We start from the raw sequence: 12,500 nt of genomic DNA on the forward strand, positions 1-12,500 counted from the left end.
GGTCAGGCTTGACGCGGAATTTTGGTGACACAGCACAATCTGTGGCCACTCACCTTCATCCCAAATACCAGATTGATTTACCTGCTGCAATACGAGCTGCAGCGCAAAACACTGCATCATCCCCCTGCTGTCATCTGACCACGGAAAACCTCCTGCTGACAAGGTCAGAGCTGCTCATCACCCCGTCCCCAGCACCCACAGAACCTCCTCCTCCAGCACCCACAGAACCTCCTCCCTCAGCACCCACAGAACCTCCTCCTCCAGCACCCACAGAACCTCCTCCTGAGCACCCACAGAACCTCCTCCTCCAGCACCCACAGAACCTCCTCCTGAGCACCCACAGAACCTCCTCCTGAGCACCCACAGAACCTCCTCCTACAGCACCCACAGAACCTCCTCCTACAGCACCCACAGAACCTCCTCCAGCCCCCCTGAGTGTCACCTCCTGCTGCCTCCACCTCCTCCCCCTCCTCCCCTCCTCCCCACTGGTCTCCACCTCCTCCCCCTCCTCCCCTGCTCTCCACTGGTCTCCACCTCCTCCCCCTCCTCCCCACTGGTCTCCACTGGTCTCCCCCTCCTCCCCTGCTCTCCACTGGTCTCCACCTCCTCCCCCTCCTCCCCACTGGTCTCCACTGGTCTCCACCTCCTCCCCCTCCTCCCCACTGGTCTCCACTGGTCTCCACCTCCTCCCCTCCTCTCCACTGGTCTCCACTGGTCTCCACCTCCTCCCCTCCCCTGCTCTCCACTGGTCTCCACTGGTCTCCACTGGTCTCCACCTCCTCCCCTCCTCTCCACTGGTCTCCACTGGTCTCCCCCTCCTCCCCTCCTCCCCACTGGTCTCCACTGGTCTCCCCCTCCTCCCCTCCTCCCCACTGGTCTCCACTGGTCTCCCCCTCCTCCCCTCCTCCCCACTGGTCTCCACTGGTCTCCACCTCCTCCCCTGCCCTGCTCTCCACTGGTCTCCACTGGTCTTCCCCTCCTCCCCCTCCTCCCCACTGGTCTCCACTGGTCTCCACCTCCTCCCCTGCCCTGCTCTCCACTCCTCTCACTCCCGTGAGACAGGTGACGGAAGGAAAGCAGAAGTGTTCAGATGATAACAACAGATAAAGTAGGGCAGAGTGACAGAGCCGGCGGGTGGACAGACAGACAGAGGGAGAGGGAGTGTATTAAAGCATAGAGGTGTCTTGTTTCATTGGTGGGCTCGCTGCGGTCTGTTAAAAGCTTACAAAATCTGAACCCGGCTGAAAACAGAAACCAGCATTCTGCTCACACCACGAAACCCTAAGCTGAATTGCCTTTCAATTAGAGGACTAACAGCACTGTGTGTGTGTGTGTGTGTGTGTGTGTGCCTTTGTTTGTGTGTGTGTGTGTGTGTTTGTTTATGTGTATGTGTGTGTGACTGTGTGTGTTTGTGTGTTTGTGTGAGAGAGAAGGCGGTTTAGGTTCCTCAGCACTGTGGGCCATAAGTATTAATGAGAGTAGAAACCCGCCCCGATGCGCGTCTGTAAACTATGCTGACCAAAGGTCTTTAGCATGCCTACACTAAAGTCACAAATGTGTAACAGTAAAGTTGAAGTCATTAATATTTTTTCTACACAAGTCCTTTGTTACAGGTGCACAAATCCTATCCTGTGCATCACAACTTCAAGTCATGCACTTGACACTTTTGCTACAATCATTTCAGCGCAGTTGGTGCAAAACACATTTGCACACCCGTGTTTCATAATCTGAGAACATGCACAACATTTGTGCATTCATAAACCCAAATGTGAACTAATGCATCAGAAGTTGCACATCTGTGAAATATTTCCTCACAAATAAAATTATATAGATTGCTATGTTCAATGAGCATTTTAATGAGCGAGCACAAGTCCATCGATACAACTGCTCCAATCTGCTGCTACGACTCTCAGCGGTTGTTTTTCCTGCGGGTACTTTTGCAACATGTCTCGGTGGTACAAGTGTCGCAAAAGTGATTCGTATCCGTATGACGCAGAGCGTCCGTGGGCGGGACAAGATTACAGCATAAACCAATGAAAGTCGCCGGCAGGGGGTGCACTTTTCAAACTACACTGGGACCTATCCAAGCAAACTCTTACTTTCTGGAGTCTTGACAGAAGAGAAGAGGGCATCCTACCTACACGACGGAGGTGGGTGTCTTACATTATGTTAAAGGAAATGACTTAGTTCAACTGAATTCCCCATGTTTTTCTAAATGTTGGTCATCAACGAGTTGAAAACAATAACGTACTTTTAATTTAGCCTTGGGTGAACAGATGCACGGGATGCATGCACTGGATGTATGCACGGGATGCATGCACGCTCTGATGAATGATGAATGAACAAATGTTGAATATGGGATCCAAACTATTTTTCGAATGATTTGGGGGGTATGTGGGTGGGGGAGGGGGGGGGGGGCAACTTCACACAGGCGGTATCCGAGACATTTCTGAACATGTTATTATATTTTATGGCCACCATTAAAATATGCGCCATGTAAATGCTATCATTTAGGAGGAATTCAGTTGAACTAAGTCATTTCCTTTAACATAATGTAAGACACCCACCTCCGTCGTGTAGGATGCCCTCTTCTCTTCTGTCAAGACTCCAGAAAGTAAGAGTTTGTTTGGATAGGTCCCAGTGTAGTTTGAAAAGTGCACCCCCTGCCGGCGACTTTCATTGGTTTATGCTGTAATCTTGTCCCGCCCACGGACGCTCTGCGTCATACGGATACGAATCACTTTTGCGACACTTGTACCACCGAGACATGTTGCAAAAGCATCCGCAGGAAAAATTTGTTCACATTTGGGTTTTCTCAGATTTGTGACTTGTGAACTCGTAGCCCCTATTTTGTGTTTACAACGGTAGAAAGGATATTTACAACTTCAAATTTACTGTTACACATTTGTGACTTTAGTGTACACATGCTAAAGTCTTTTGCTACAATAATACCTTTGTAGTTGACATGTGTGCATGTGTTTGTGTGTGTGACTGAATGTGTGTTTGTGTGATTAGGTTTGTGTTTGTGTGTGTGTGAGAGGAAAGTATGCGCCACCTAACTTATGGGTTTGCATGGTCAAATACTTAATAATTAATTAATAATAAGGAAGAGAAAATAGGCAATGCAAAACTATTTGTAACATAATTGCAGTGCAATGTTTTCTGTTGAATAATAGCATGTGATTAGTCAAGGCATTGTTCAACCGAGGAAGAACAGCTTCTGCTCAATATGCCACTAAATACGGCCGATCACTCTGGTTACTGGAGTCATTGTCTGCTTGAATCCTCAATCACAATACATGGTTATTTTCCAGCACAAATTACCTCAGACTAAACGGACAATACAATGGAACACATTGAAACGGTTTCCAATTTTCTTAAGTGTCCTCAAATCATTACCGTGGTTATGATTTGTTACGGACAAAAGAGATTGCAAACAAAATTAAAGTATATTGTTGTGCATGGAGTTTTGGGAATTGTAAGAGAGGAAAGGTTAGACAAAAGCAAAATGTACAACACAAGTTTTCATTCAACCTTTCTGGCAGACTCACACAAGCCCCTGGTTGAATGTTTGATGACAGTAAGGACCTCAGTATGTTGTTATGTCTCCTGTGAGGACATTCTAACCGTGGGAAACCAGCTCTGAAAGTCCTTTTTAACGCTCCACTCTCCGTTCTTCATCTTTGTGTCGTTGTGTTACCCTCCCTCTATCCTCTCTGTGCTCCTCTTCCAGTATAATTACGTGGTTATTTCCCTTGAAACACAAGATCACTTGCTTTGCTTTTTCGAGTTGTATGCAATTGTAGCCTGAGGTATCAAAAATACCGTTATGTCGCCTAAACAATGTCCTACTCTGTATTTATGCATAGACACATGACCAAAGACACACACACACACACACACACACACACACACACACATTCACACACTCATGTATGCACGCCCGCACACGCAAACACACACACATGCACATACACACACACACACACACACACACACACACACACACACACACACATTTGTAATGACAATTAAGGGCGGCTGCAGCTGCAACAGAAGGAGAACAGATTAAATGAGATGTACACTTTGAACAATTTCAGTTTGAAAAAGACCAAGAGGAAAGATTACCGAGGCAGTTTACAGAATATTTAGGGGATTTCCGTTAGTGTTAAAAAAATACAAATCTGACACTGTATGTGTGTGCGCACACAATGGTGCCTGTATGTGTGTGTGTGTGTGTGTGTGTGTGTGTGTGTGTGTGTGTGTGTGTGTGGTTTTAGTTTATAGTCTCTTAGGAACTAAGAGTGGAAAGACAGAGATCCTGTGACTGTGTGTCTGTAGTTCCATGTTTAAGAGCATATGGGCTAGTGTGTGTGTGTGTGTGTGTGTGTGTGTGTGTGTGTGTGTGTGTGTGTGTGTGTGTCTGTGGTTCCGTGTATAAGAGCATGTGGGCTAGTGTGTGTGTGTGTGTGTGTGTGTGTGTCTGTGTGTGTGTGTGTGTCTGTGTGTGTGTGTCTGTGTGTCTGTGTGTGTGTGTGTGTGTGTGTGTGTGTGTGTGTGTCTGTGTGTGTGTGTGTGTGTGTGTCTGTGTGTGTGTGTTTGTGAGGGGAGGGGGAGGCAGAAATCACTGGTGTCTGGAATTGATTTGAGGCAAAAATAGGGAAGGGAAAAATAGAATAGTTGTGCTTGTTAAAGATCCCATGGCATTCTACTTCATGGATGCTTATATATAGGTGTTAGTGGCCCCTAATACAGTATTTGAAGATGTTCAAGAAATTCAGCCTTGGTGCAGAGTTACAGCCATTAAGGGGTCATACGCTCTACTCCAATAACCACATGACCTGTTCCTTCCCGTATGACAAAGGAACATACCTTTCTGGGTTTAGTCCATTGTTCATTATATATATATATATATATATGTATATATGCATATAATATAAAATATATGTTTTGTTGTTCTTTGAGTAAACTCCAATTCATACCCAAGGTCTTTTTCGATTTTAAGAATTTATTTATTCTCGTACATTATCGCCGACTATTTATTGTTGAAGTATGTCTTGTTTGTATGTGCCTGACCACAAATGAAGTTCCCTCACGGGAAAAATTGAATGGAAGGTCCCGGTAATCGTTGTAGTATCTTCTGCTTTACTCTGGAGCAGCGAGTAGCGCATGAGACCAGCACGGGGCCTGCTCACCTCAGTCACACCTTACCAACAATACAGAACAGTTCTCTGTTTCATTGGCCCTGCACACCACAAAATGTACCAGCGACAAAACAGAAAGACAGATGGAAGGCTGGAAGGAAAGCAGAACATGCGTTGGGCCATGTGCGATCATACAGAAGTGAGCCTGGCTGAATACAGAGTAGAGATATTAGAGTACGAGATGAGCGCTAGAGGAAGGGAGCGCCGGCTCTTCTTTGTCTCCTCTCCTCCCTGAAGGAGCTGATCTGTAATGGTTTACATCTGTGCTTGTAATCCCCCGTCCACCCTCTGTCTGTCCCTACATTCCTTCACCCTTTCTCTCATTCCTTTTCTCTTCCTCCTTCACCCCCCACCCCCCATCCCCCCACTCCACCCTCTCCCTCGCTCTCATGCAATTATCGGCTTTCACATCTCTTCATGTTTCCTTTGTCTCTTCTTCCCCTCCGCCCCGTCATCTCCTCCCTCCTCCTACCCGCCACTCCCTCCCTCTTCCTCCCCTCTTCTCGCCTCTCCTCCCTCCTCTTCCTCTCCTCCCTCCTCTTCCTCTCCTCTCTTCTCCCCTCATCCTCTCCTCCCTCCCTCTTCCTCCCCTCTCCTCCCTCCTCTTCCTCTCCTCCCTCCTCTTCTTCTCCTCTCTTCTCCCCTCATCCTCTCCTCAGCCATCCAGGGTTTCTGGTCATCCTGAGGTCATCTCTCAGTGAGGGAATTGATGTGCTTCCTTCCTTTCTTCCTTCTGTCCTTCCGTCCTTCTCCCTATTTCCACGATTAAACAAAAGCCACAATGCTAAACGGCACAAGGAAGTGGAAATGCCACTGGTCAAAACAACATACAACATACAAAACCTTTAAGTCAACTGGACAGATCCTTTTACTATAAACGCTGATCATTTCACCAAGTTGATGTGGTAAGCCATAATGTTCCACCATGAACAACATTAACCCTATAGTTTTGAAATCAAACTAATCCCTCACTCATTCTTATTGTTTCACTACATTTACGCAAAGGAATGTGCAATCTAAAGAAAAGCAATGAACAATTAACAATTAATTATTAACAATTAACAATCTAAGGCAATGTTGGCCTCTAATTGTCACCTGAATATTTGTTATTCAAAATTGTTCTGGAGTTAACAATCTTGCCAAGGTTATGGTTGCATGAACATTCTTTAAACCTTTAAGTGTAAACACATGCAAATCATAGTAAAGTGATCATAAAGTTTCATTGTGGCTAAAGTTTGCTTGTTAAGTGTATCTATTATTTTCTATTCTACTTTTTTTTATATAAATGTATTCCTCTTTTACTTAATCTATTTTTTTTTTCCGCTGGCAGGAGGCATTCATTATTCACACGATAAGCAAAAACATAACAACAATTTCAAAGAGAACATTTCAATTATGCATCAGAAATAATCTTTTATTTTTTATTTTTACATAAATCAACATATTATTTAGCAAATCTCCCATTAATATAAATTAAGTCCCCATTCATCTCCCAATGTGTTTTCATAGAGAGAGTCAGAGAGAGAGAGAGAGAGAGAGAGAGAGAGAGAGAGAGAGAGAGAGAGAGAGAGAGAGAGAGAGAGAGAGAGAGAGAGAGAGAGAGAGAGAGAGAGAGAGAGAGAGAGAGAGAGAGAGAGAGAGAGAGAGAGAGAGAGAGAGAGACAAAGACAAAGACAAAGACAAAGAGATACACATGTGACAGGGAAGTTCTTTACTTCTGAATTATTGCTGGCAGGCCTTGTATGTCTTTTTATGCATTTGTTATGTTATGTTTCATCTGATCTGATCAGTATACTAACTTAACACCATTTATATCTCTTACTAAGTCAAAATGGTACAAACAGATAGAAAGAAAGGCCCATTGAAGAATGTTTGAAATGCACAAACTACCTTGGACAAGCTGAAAATTAATCTGCACCTAAATAATGAAATGGAGTGCTTGCAATTCACTTCTGACCTTATTTTCCTTCAGCTGATTATTTTATCATCAACTAATCGTGTAACTGCACACAGGCGTTTGTGTGTGATAGTTCTGTTATAACTACTATACGTACCCATGATTCAAAACAGAGCCATTTGGGATATGGAAAGAAGTTACAGCTGCAATCCCTCAACACACACACACACACACAGACACACACACACACACACACACACACCTCACACACACACACACACACACACACACACACACACACACACACACACACATACACACACACACACACACACACACACACCTCACACACACACACACACACACACACACACACACACACACACACACACACACACAGCATACAGTAACAATACCAATCTGTTATGTTGATCCGCAAGGCCGACAGGAAAGAAAAGTAATCTAACAGAAGGGAGGCGATGGAGAGAATAAGGAGAGATTGGGATAGGGAAAAACAAAGGACAGAGAAGGAGAGAGAGAGAGAGAGAAATAGAGAGAAAGTGAGCTGACATGACCTAAGGCTGGCTCAGATAAGCGGCTTTGTTCCTTTACTGTCTGCTTTTGTACAAAGCTAAAGACCCACTGACGCACACACACACACACACACACACACACACACACAAACACACACACACACACACACACACACACACACACACACACACACGTGCACACACATACAAAAGCTGCTCTGTCAATTACGCTGCCACTAACGTTGTCACGGTAACAGTAGAGGTCATCAGCTATCTGACTTCCAGGAATGAATGAAAAAAAGCTCTTTTGTTATTGGTTGGTGATTGGCTTAGGGCTGAAAAGGTCATAAGGTCAAACAGCTTGTCGTTAAACACAGCAGCTGAGTCCTTGTCAGGGCAGAAGCGTCACGGCTGCAGAGGTGGGATGATGTCATCATCACAAAGCTTTTGTTTCAAACTGACGACAACAGCGAAAGAGAAGAGAAATAACAACTGAAAGTTGAGCTTATGGTTTGGATGATTCTAACCCTACTGGATCCATCAAGATTCAGCAAAACCACTGCATTCATAGTAGGGATGTAACGGTAAACCGCGATAAAAATATTGTCAATAACAATTACCGTTTTCATTTCAAATAAAATGATTATCTCGGTGGATAACCGCGCCCGCGGTGTGGAAACCGTGTGCTTAAATCCTTCCCAGCGCTTCATCCGAGCAGTGTTTGTCATAACGCTGTTTAAAATAACGCCGTTAGGTAACGCCGTTATTTTTCAGTAACGGGTAATCAAACTAATTAATTTTTCCGTTGTTACAACGCCGTTACTGACAGTTAAATGCAGTGCGTTACTATGAATTGATTGAATAAACTGTGTAATCCGAACGCACCCCTGGCTGCACACACAAACTGCTAGTGAGGACGGAGACCGGGTGGGGTTAACGACGAGATAAGCGATTATGATTGGCTAAGGCAGAGTCGTGTTTCATGGTAGCCAATCGGAGCCAGTGTTTTTACACACAAGCCAGGATACGCGTGCCACATGCACTCGCACACACAAACACCAAACAGATTCGATGAAGCAGTAGAAATGGCGAGTCCGGAGCAATCCGATGAAAAGTTGGCATTTTCAAGGTGGAGATATAAGCACTACTTCAAATTCATTGAGGTCAAAGGCAAGAATGTGCATGTAAAGTGAACATTATGTCCAGGAGCAAAGACGTTGTAAGCTCTAATTTAATGAAGCATCCCACAACGACACACGCATCTACAAAGCTACTTTTTTACTTTTTTTAAAATATAAATAAATATAATAAACACTTTTTTAAACTATTTCAGTTTGCGTAGGCCTATCAGTGCTTTCTGAACATATTGAACACACTTTTAAAAATACTGCGATAATACCGAAAACCGGGATAATTTTGGTCACAATAACCGTGAGGTTAAATCTTCATACCGTTACATCCCTAATTCATAGACACTCAAAAGAGATGCACAGGCTTTAGAGAGTACTGTAGAGTAAAACACATCTCAAGTACATTCGAGGTGTCACTCTTTTGTTCATTCATTTTGCGTTGGTCACTAGTAGCAATGAATGCTCTGTGAGTCGGTTTTGGTGAAAAAAAAAACAGACTCACTCTCTGGTGCTCCTGTCTCACTCTGCTCTAGAGTGAGGAGGAGGTGCTCCTGTCTCACTCTGTTCTAGTGTGGTGGAGGAGGTGGGCGGGGAGGAACGACATGATGTTGGCTCTTACTCATGACATGCAAATGACTCGCCTCTGATTGGCTAACAGCACTGTCCGTCACAGTAATAAAACCAATTGAACAGAGAGACACACGGAGAGAGGGAGAGGGAGAGAGAGACAGAGAGAGGGAGAAGGAGAGAGAGACAGAACGAGAGAGAGGGAGAAGGAGAGAGAGACAGAGAACAAGAGAGAGGGAGAAGGAGAGAGAGACAGAGAGAGGGAGAAGGAGAGAGAGAGGGAGAAGGAGAGAGAGGGAGAAGGAGAGAGGGAGAAGGAGAGAGAGGGAGAGGGAGAGAGAGACAGAGAGAGGGAGAGAGAGGGAGAAGGAGAGAGAGAGACAGAACGAGAGAGAGGGAGAAGGAGAGAGAGACAGAGAACAAGAGAGAGGGAGAAGGAGAGAGAGACAGAGAGAGGGAGGAGAGAGAGGGAGAAGGAGAGAGAGGGAGAAGGAGAGAGAGAGAGACAGAACAAGAGAGAGGGAGAAGGAGAGAGAGACAGAGAGAGGGAGAAGGAGAGAGAGAGAGAACGAGAGAGAGGGAGAAGGAGAGAGAGACAGAGAGAGGGAGAAGGAGAGAGAGACAGAACAAGAGAGAGGGAGAAGGAGAGAGAGACAGAGAGGGAGAAGGAGAGAGAGACAGAGAGAGGGAGAGAGAGGGAGAAGGAGAGAGAGACAGAGAGAGGGAGAGGGAGAGAGAGGGAGAACGAGAGAGAGGGAGAAGGAGAGAGAGACAGAGAGAGGGAGAAGGAGAGAGAGACAGAACAAGAGAGAGGGAGAAGGAGAGAGAGACAGAGAGGGAGAAGGAGAGAGAGACAGAGAGAGGGAGAGAGAGGGAGAAGGAGAGAGAGAGAGAGAGAGAGAGAGGGAGAAGGAGAGAGGGAGAGAGAGAGAACCACTGGGCTCCTTTGGGGTTTCTGGTTGACTACAGAGAGCAGAGCGGCCTCGGGGCACCGCGGCGGCCGGAGCTGAGCTGAGCTCCGCTGTGCCCCGCGGCCGCTGTGCCCCGCGGCCGCCGTGCATCGCGGCTGCCGTGCATCGCGGCCGCGATGCACGGCAGCCGCGATGCACGGCGGCCGGGAGCTCAGCTCAAAGCGGAACTTGCCGGTGGCAGCAAGAGTTCTCCCGTATACAACATTGTGCTACACTGCCAGGAGTTGACGGGGTCGCTGTGAAGATGGTAAAAGGAGACAGTTCTACGCTCAGCGTCGTTTACTGAGCACTTGCATAACTTGTGCGCTTTACCCTACACACAGCAGTACGCGCGCAGGCACATTTCAGTACCGTATATGACACAGTCACGCTCTGCGGAGGCTTTGGTGAACGCATTTAGCGCCATTATTCAGTCTATTGGAACAGAAACTGGTGTTTGCCGCCTATCCAGATTATAGATAAAAGATATGGAAGATTCCCATTCCCCTGCCATTCTGTGATTGGCAGTGATCGGCAATCGGCAAATCCTAATTTTGGTGATCGGTAATCATGATCGGGCCCAAAAATGCTGATCGGAGCATCTCTAATATATATATATATATTAGAGCTGGGCAAGTTAACATGTTAATTACGCGTTAACACAATCTTATTTTAACGAGATTAATATAAATTGATGCAATAACACACTTTTAAAAATTTTTTAATTTCTTTTTCACTTTGATTTTAAAAGATTTTGCTCACAGAATGCTTTCATATCAGAAATATTTACTTTACATTCAATTACAATTGCAGTAATTAACATACCAATTACATTTGGTATGAATGATAATGTGTCATTCCATTTGATAATCTCATTTAACTTCAATTGGAGTGGATTTAAAATATAATTTTAAAAGTGCGATTAATCGTGTGTTAACTCACCAATACTATACGATTAATCGCAATAACTTTTAATCTTTGCCAAACCCTAATATATATATATATATATATATATATATATATATATAGATGCAGTCCATTTACAGTTTGCTTTGGTGAAAATATCGAGGCATGCTGTCTGCAGATGCTGCTTGCAACTGGTGGACATTCCTACGTTTTAATAAACGGGGATGGTTGAAGTGAAAAGGTTGTGTGTACACAGCATAAGAAGCCCCAGCACTCTGCTGCCTGGGGCCTCCTGGCCGTACTGGTGGGCTTCCTGTGTCAATCAAGGACATGGAGAGCGCTTAGGACAAATTGGACCAATCAGACATGTGTCAGGTGGGCCATCAGAGGGCTGACAGCTTCCAGCACCACCGCATGAGATGACATCTTGCTCACAAGTAACGGCAGCAGCGCGAGGGCTGGGGATACGACTGACCGGCAGCCAGTGATGACAAACCATTCCGCTCCTTATCTCCGCAGCACTCAACCACCACTAGTGTTGTGATTCATCAGAGCTTATTACAGCCCAGAGACAGCAGGGATGTCTGCCTCTGGGCTCACGGTGAACAGCGCACTACACATCTCCTGGAAACACGTCCGTGTGCGGGTTAAGGTGTTCGTCTATTCAGATAACATTTGAGGTCATCACTCACGGTTGTGTCGAGCTTGACAAACGTCAAGGAGGCGGTGGAGGAAGTGAAATAGTTGATGTGTTTTTTTCTGCCGGGGTCACTGTCCGATCGACTGTCTGCACAAACAGCTGTCTGCCTGCGGGCTTATCGTCTCTCTGTCTGTCCGCGTGGTGTCCGGAGCGGCGTGTGAGGGATTAAAGCGAGCCGCGGTGGAGCGCTCTCCTCTGGCAGCAGCTGATAAGCTGTGGATCCATTAGATCTTCCCTTAATCTATTCAACTTTCCCAGGGATTGAAAAGTGCTTAGCATGGGAGATGCAAGGTGTGTCAGTTGGTGACCTTGGAGGGCAAACACATTGTGGACTGCTCTGGCAGGGACTGGAACGCTTTAAATGTGCTATCTCAACAAGATACAACGACATCTCCTTTACAATCTCATTAACATAATGGTGCTTTCCCAATATAGCATCAAATACCAACATGAAGAGAAAGACAGAGAGAAGGAGAGATGATACAAAATGTCTGCATGTCAACAGGAAACAAATGTCTTTACAAAATATAGAAGAGGCAGACAAACAACAGAATTAAACAACTTCTTAACATCCTTAAGAACCAAAACCAAATGACTTCTCTTTTTCTCTGTG

The sequence above is a fragment of the Micromesistius poutassou genome (assembly GCF_964030765.1).
Source record: "Micromesistius poutassou genome assembly, chromosome: 7".
Lineage (NCBI taxonomy): Eukaryota > Metazoa > Chordata > Actinopteri > Gadiformes > Gadidae > Micromesistius > Micromesistius poutassou.